The sequence below is a fragment of the Acinonyx jubatus genome, chromosome D3, assembly GCF_027475565.1.
Source record: "Acinonyx jubatus isolate Ajub_Pintada_27869175 chromosome D3, VMU_Ajub_asm_v1.0, whole genome shotgun sequence".
In the NCBI taxonomy this organism is placed as follows: domain Eukaryota; kingdom Metazoa; phylum Chordata; class Mammalia; order Carnivora; family Felidae; genus Acinonyx; species Acinonyx jubatus.
Genome location: NC_069392.1, coordinates 69,074,746 through 69,081,159, shown reverse-complemented (window position 1 = coordinate 69,081,159; position 6,414 = coordinate 69,074,746). Strand labels below are relative to the sequence as shown.

The 6,414-nt window shown below is 42.2% G+C and overlaps 1 pseudogene; it reads right to left on the bottom strand.

Moving 5' to 3' along the window:
* Window positions 1-366: 366 nt before the first annotated feature.
* On the bottom strand, window positions 367-5,526 carry LOC106981148 (cyclin-A2-like; annotated as a pseudogene).
* Window positions 5,527-6,414: the final 888 nt, after the last annotated feature.

The window sequence follows — 6,414 nt, the reverse complement described above, 5'->3', positions numbered from 1 at the left end:
GTGTGTGTGTGTGTGTGTGCACGCATGTGTGTGTGTGTGTTTTAACACAGCAACAGAAAGCCAAGAATTTCTCATCTAATTACCTGTTTGGTAACTACTTGTTTCAACTTCTTCCCTTTCTTCCTTTTTTTTCAAATTCCCCAAATCCATTTACTAATTCCCTTTATGATGACAGCTGGCATCATTAATACTTTAGCAAAATCACTTAAAATTAGCCAAATATCTGAGATAGTTACATGTACAAAAGATACAAATTAAAACCATTTAAAATGTAATGCATACCATAATTTGTACTTGGCCTTATAAATAACTTCTGTATTTAGACATGATTATAAACGTAAAACCTTAGAAAAGCTGGACACCGTATACAATGAGTTATTTACATCGTAGAAAACAAAGGCAGTCTTCACTGCTACACATTTAGTGTCTCTGGTGACTCCAGAAGAGAAAGACCAGGATACTTTGAACTTCTGTTCTTTCCTCTTATGGACTGTTGTGCATGCTGTGGTCCTCTGAGGTAGATCTGGTGAAGGTCCACGAGACAGGGATGGAGACCTTCCAGGGTATATATCTTTAGTCTTTGGAACTAAAGTTTCAGGCCAGCTTTGTCTTGTGACTGTAGAGTGCTAAATGAAAGCCCCCTCCAGCAATCACTGATGGCAAATACTTTAGGTGTGGGTCAGCATCCATCTAAGTTAATTCTCCCAAAAACATCGCCAAACTTTCAACTTTGTGGTTTGCAGACTGCTGGTGCAGAAGAAAAAGTCTTGGTGTAGCTAGGTCAAAAGCAAAGTACCTTCATAACTAGGTGCTCCGTCCTCAGGGCTGGTTTCTTGGTATAGGTATCACCTGTGATGTGCACAGACTCTATTTCTGGGGTGCATTTCTTCAAACTTGGAGGCTAACAGCACAGCAGCGGTACCACCGAGAGCTGAAATTTTCCTGCCAACGCCGAGCCAACATGGGTGAAAGGAACCCAGCAATGTCGTTTACAGCCAAATGCGGGGTCTCATTCTGTAGTTTACATTCTTCTCCTACTTTGATGGACCAGTCCACAAGCATAGCCCTCCTACTGTTAGTGACGTCTGGCTGTTTCTTCATGTAGCCCACTTCAGGCTTACATTTAACCTCCACTTCCCTAAGGTATGTGTGAATGTCCTCACGGCTGCCTGTCACTTCAGGAACACCCACTGGCTTTCGTCTTCTAGTGCAACTTGCCCATAGTATGTGGTGACTCAGAACTACCATCCACTGGATAATGAAGGGGTACCAGCAGTTTTCTTGGCCCTGATAAAGTAATAGCTGAGCTAAAAGCCAGGACATTTTCATGTTCTGTTTTGTTTCTAGATGGAGGTGGCCTCTTTTGTGTCTCTTCTTCTGCTTCATCCACGTGAATGGTAAGGGCAAGCTATTGACTGTTGGCTTTCCAGGGAGGAACAGGTGCATGCTCATCATTTAGAGGAAGATCCTTAAGAGGTGCAACCCATCCTGTCTTGGGCTCTACGGTGGTGCTGGGAGGCATGGGTTCCCAGCCCGGGCAGGAGGCTGCTGGGCGGGCTCTGCCTTCTCCAGGTTGATGTTCTCCTGATCCTCTTGAAGCACCCAGCCACCCTCGAAGGCTGCAGGCCTGGGCGTGGAGCTACCCGATGTCACTGCTCCCGGGCGCGGCGAGGTCAACCTGCAGAGCCAGGTTGAATTTTTCCCTCTTACTGGGGTAAATTCAGGGTGTAATCAATTAAGAAAAAGTTATCTCATTTCTTTATCAAGAGAAAAGATAAATCTTATGGCCCAAACGGACTTGTGGGTGTAGTTAATTCTTGAAGAGATCCCAGCTTCTGAAAATATGGGAAAGTCCCTCTTTCCATTGGTGCACATGATGATGGGTCACAGTGATGGTCACAAACTCGGGAAGACTACAGACTGAGACGCAGATGCATCAAAATGTCGTGTACTACAAACCTCCATTGGTAGATCCGTATTTTGGTATATACCGATTTCCTAGCAATTTTCAGACACCGTGTTAGTTGCTGTTGAGAAATTTAAAAAATTGCCTCATTGTTATGACCTCACAATCTATGGTGGTCTCGCAATCTATGGTGGAGAAGAAAAACATCAACAAAGAGCTCCAGTTGATGGTAGAATGACATAAATGCCTTAAAAATACCAAATAAAAAGAGCTGGGACTTTACAGAGAGGGAAAGAGGCAATGAGCAAATGGGGAGACCAAGGATAATCTCGTGAAGGAAGTTGGGCTTTGCAAGACTTTGGGGTTGAATACAAATTAAAGAGGCAGAGAGACCTCTGTACCTGCTTTATTTACTTTCACGGCATGAATCAGGAGGAGACATGATGTTGTACATCCGCTTGTGTCTCTCCACCCCAGTAGAATGTGAGGTCCATGAAGACAGTCGATTCTGTTATCTACACTATCCCAGCACCAAAGCAGTGCCTGCCACATAACAGGCACATGATGAATACTTGTGAATAAAGAAAGAAATGATTGAAGAGTCATTGCATTCCAGGTAGAAGAACTAATACAAGCAAAGGAAGATTGGAATAGAAAACTCATTTATTGGCCGTCTGCTCACTGTTAGGAATCATATGCTTTCAACATATTCTGCTAAAGTGAGAGCAGGCAAATTTTTTCTGCGAAGCGCAGGAGACTAAATATTACAGACTTTGAGGACCGTCCAGCCTCTGTTACAACTACTCTGTTCTGCCGCCATAGCGTGAAAACAGCCATAGATAATATGTGAAGAAATAAGTATTGCTGTGTTCCAGTAAAACTTTACCACAACAGGCATGGGGCTGAATTTGACCCACAGGCTATTGTTTACCGGTACCTAACCTTTATCAACCAAAGACAAAGAAATTATTGCACTACATATGATTGATTAGTTCATGCAAATGTGTAAGAAACAGATATATTATCAATATTTGTATCATGAATTGATTACCGGGCTGCACATATTGTAGACGCCAGGCTGGCCAAAGAAATAAAGTTTATATTCAGTCACATGAATTTTCCTATGTTGAAAACTTGTCTCAGTTCCCTCCAGAGAATTTTGAACAGTTACCAAATATGATGAGCAAACTTCTGAATGCGCAGCAGAAACACTGGAGCAAATGTCCCCAGGAGAACTTCCTTTCATGATTCAAATTCAAATTTTTACTTGAACTACCTAGATGACTCAGCACTTTTCTCATCAAGGCAAATATATGTAGGATAAAATATTCAGCTCTTTTGTAGTGATTTCACATAGGAATCCCAGCAATTAGTATATACCATAATCACATTGAGATGAAGAGAACAACAAAATAGTGCTCAGCAGGACTTATATAATAAGTCTTATGTAAGGATTTATAGTATAAGCAGGACTTCTAGCGCAACCCAGAATGTAGCTATGTCTCAGGAGACAGCCCGTTATTGACTCACACAAGTTAAAAGGAAAGTTCACACAGGCACAGCCTGGGTTGAAACAAGTAGGCAGAGAAATTCAGGCTGTCAAGAAGTGGAGGCCAAAGGAATTAGCTGAGGCATAAAGAGTCAGGCAAGTCTCAAAGGTGTGGGCTGCTCGGGGTAAAATCTAAAAACTTTGGCCAAGGCTGGAAGATTCAGACATCTAGATGCTGGCTCAGAGAAGTCAGAAAGGCAGCTGAAGGGAGGACAGGGGTAACGCTGAGTACTATCCTTGTGGGGCACGTACAAGAATATGTTTTCTAGTGAAGGATTACTAGACCTTCTAATTCATACAGCTGTTCTGTCCATGAAACTTTCTTCATTTTATGGTCAGTGCATGTTGATGAGGAAGACTTTCAAAAGGCACAGATTCTCTGCCCAACTTCTGGTTAAACACATCAAATATATCAAGTGGAATCAAAGGTATATTTCCCATTACCTTTATCAGTCCCCATTTCTACACCTCTTATGAATAAGAGGTGGGTGTAAATAAAGAAACAAACAAGCAAATAAACAAATACATAGAAGTTATTCAGCAGACCCATCTCCCCATGTATCTGAGCATACAAATATATTTACCTTTCCCAGCCTTCCTGACAGTTCTACAACGGAACTCTCGTCAATGGTCTGGGAATAAGAAGTAACGTAATGCTTCCTCCAATCCTGGACAATCAAAAATATTCAAACATCATCTTGCATCTTCTTTCCTCGTCTACCTGGCTGGAGCAGAAAAGGCTCCCAGGGCAGACTGAGATTCATGTGTATAACATGGCACAGATTCCCGACTGACGAAACTGGGTTTCTGAGTCACTGCGCGGAGGAGAGCCAGCAATCCAGGAGAACCATCATTGTACTGTGACATCACTTTTAAGCCTCTGATATGGGGGGGCACATCTACTCCGGCAGTTAACATCACCTTAACTGATGTTCAATAGGAGAGCACACTTAGGTATTGGAATTTTTTGCAAATATTGCCTGACCTCACAGAGCCAGGGAGGGGAGTGGGAGAGAGAGGGGTCCAGTTATAGAATGAGTAAGTCACAGGAATAAAAAAGGCACGGCATGAGGAATATAGCCAGTGATATTGTAACGGTGTTGTATGGGGAGAGATGGTAGCTATGCTTGTGGTGAGCATAGCATAAGGTATAAACTTGTCGAGTCACTATGTTATACGCCTGAAACCACTGTAACATGGTGTGTGACCTATATTCAAAATTCGTATAAAAAATCAGTACAGGGGCGCCTGGGTGGCGCAGTCGGTTAAGCGTCCGACTTCAGCCAGGGCACGATCTCGCGGTCCGTGAGTTCGAGCCCCGCGTCAGGCTCTGGGCTGATGGCTCGGAGCCTGGAGCCTGTTTCCGATTCTGTGTCTCCCTCTCTCTCTGCCCCTCCCCCGTTCATGCTCTGTCTCTCTCTGTCCCAAAAATAAATAAAAACATTGGAAAAAAAATTTAAAAAAAATCAGTACAAAAAAGAAGAAATAAATGAAATTAGGTAAACATAACATTTTCCTCATTTAAGCAAAGTTCAATCATATCTCTGATGCGTATGGAAAAGAATGAAGTAAAACACGACAGTCCTTGGGAACAGCGACAGGATTGGGAGATCTAGACTAATGTTGGTTCCTGGAGACCGTTGGAAAATGATGAAAATAAGGAACTTCCAAAGACAGCCACACCGTGGAATGCCTCTGAGGACCATCGGCAGACACCACAGAACATTTGCCTTTTCCTCTTTTTTTGTTTTGTCTTAAAGTTTTGTCATTTTTTTTCTTTTTTCTCTATACTCTCTCAGCTATCGTAGTACTTCCTATCTAACTCATGAATATATAATGTCTTATTTATTTCACACATGTGACTCCTACCAAATTTGCAATTCCTCAGGGCAGATGTCGAGTCTTTAACATTTTTCCTTTTGTTCCTTAGAGGCCGAGAACTGAGTCTATCCCACTTCTCAATTCGAGATCCACAGTCAGCACTGATCTGTGACAAGGTGCTGGTCTGGTTTGTTTGTTGTTTTTCTCCTTTATCCCTCACCACCAGTCTCCATCTGCCTTCCTCCGACATAGGCACTTGCTTTAGTCTATTTAATGCACATATATCTACTATCACTTAGACATGTGTTCCGCTTGGAAAACAGCACTGAATACGATGCATGTTATATCCGTAAATGGTATTTCACTATCTATCTTATTCTGTACCTTATTTTTGTATTCACTCCTTTGTTTTGGAGATCTCTCTATGTTGCCATATGCAAATCTAGCTCATTTCTTCTGACTCATGCATAGTATTCTCCAGCATGATAATTGATTTTGAATCCGTCAGCATGTTGCAACAATGAATATAATTTAAGAACATGATGAGAAAGTTCTAGTTGGCCACCAATTGTCTGGATTAGTCTGGGATTTTATTAAATTTACCTCCTTGGTTAATGACCTGGAGTCAGAATTGGCAGCGTGCTCATTTCATTCGTAAACAATAATAGCTTTGGAGGTAAGAGAATGGCAGGATGATACCACACCACCCCTGCACACTCCCTGCCTGCTGTCTCTATCATAATGACCTCCGCCTTAATCTGATTATAAATTTGTAAGGAATTACCCACAGTAGCTTCCTGTTTGGTACAGCTTCTAGAGAACCATGGCATTTTGGAGCAGTTTTTAGAAAGAGAGAAGCTACTCACTGAGGTTTTCATTTCTTGATTTAACTATCAAGAATACCATGTGTATCTCCCCTCTGCCCTTCACCCTAATCCCTCCCTCCTTCATTCAAGAGATCAGCAGTTATGATCTCCTGAAACATAAAGCCCTAGTTTGGTGTTTCTTAAGGTAAATAGTATAGAGTCACATGGGTACCAGAATGCCTTAGGCATTTGCTAAAAATAAAGATTCCAGTCCTTCCTAGCTGAATCAGAGTCTCTGGGGGTACCTTCAGTAAGCGATCACAATGCACTTT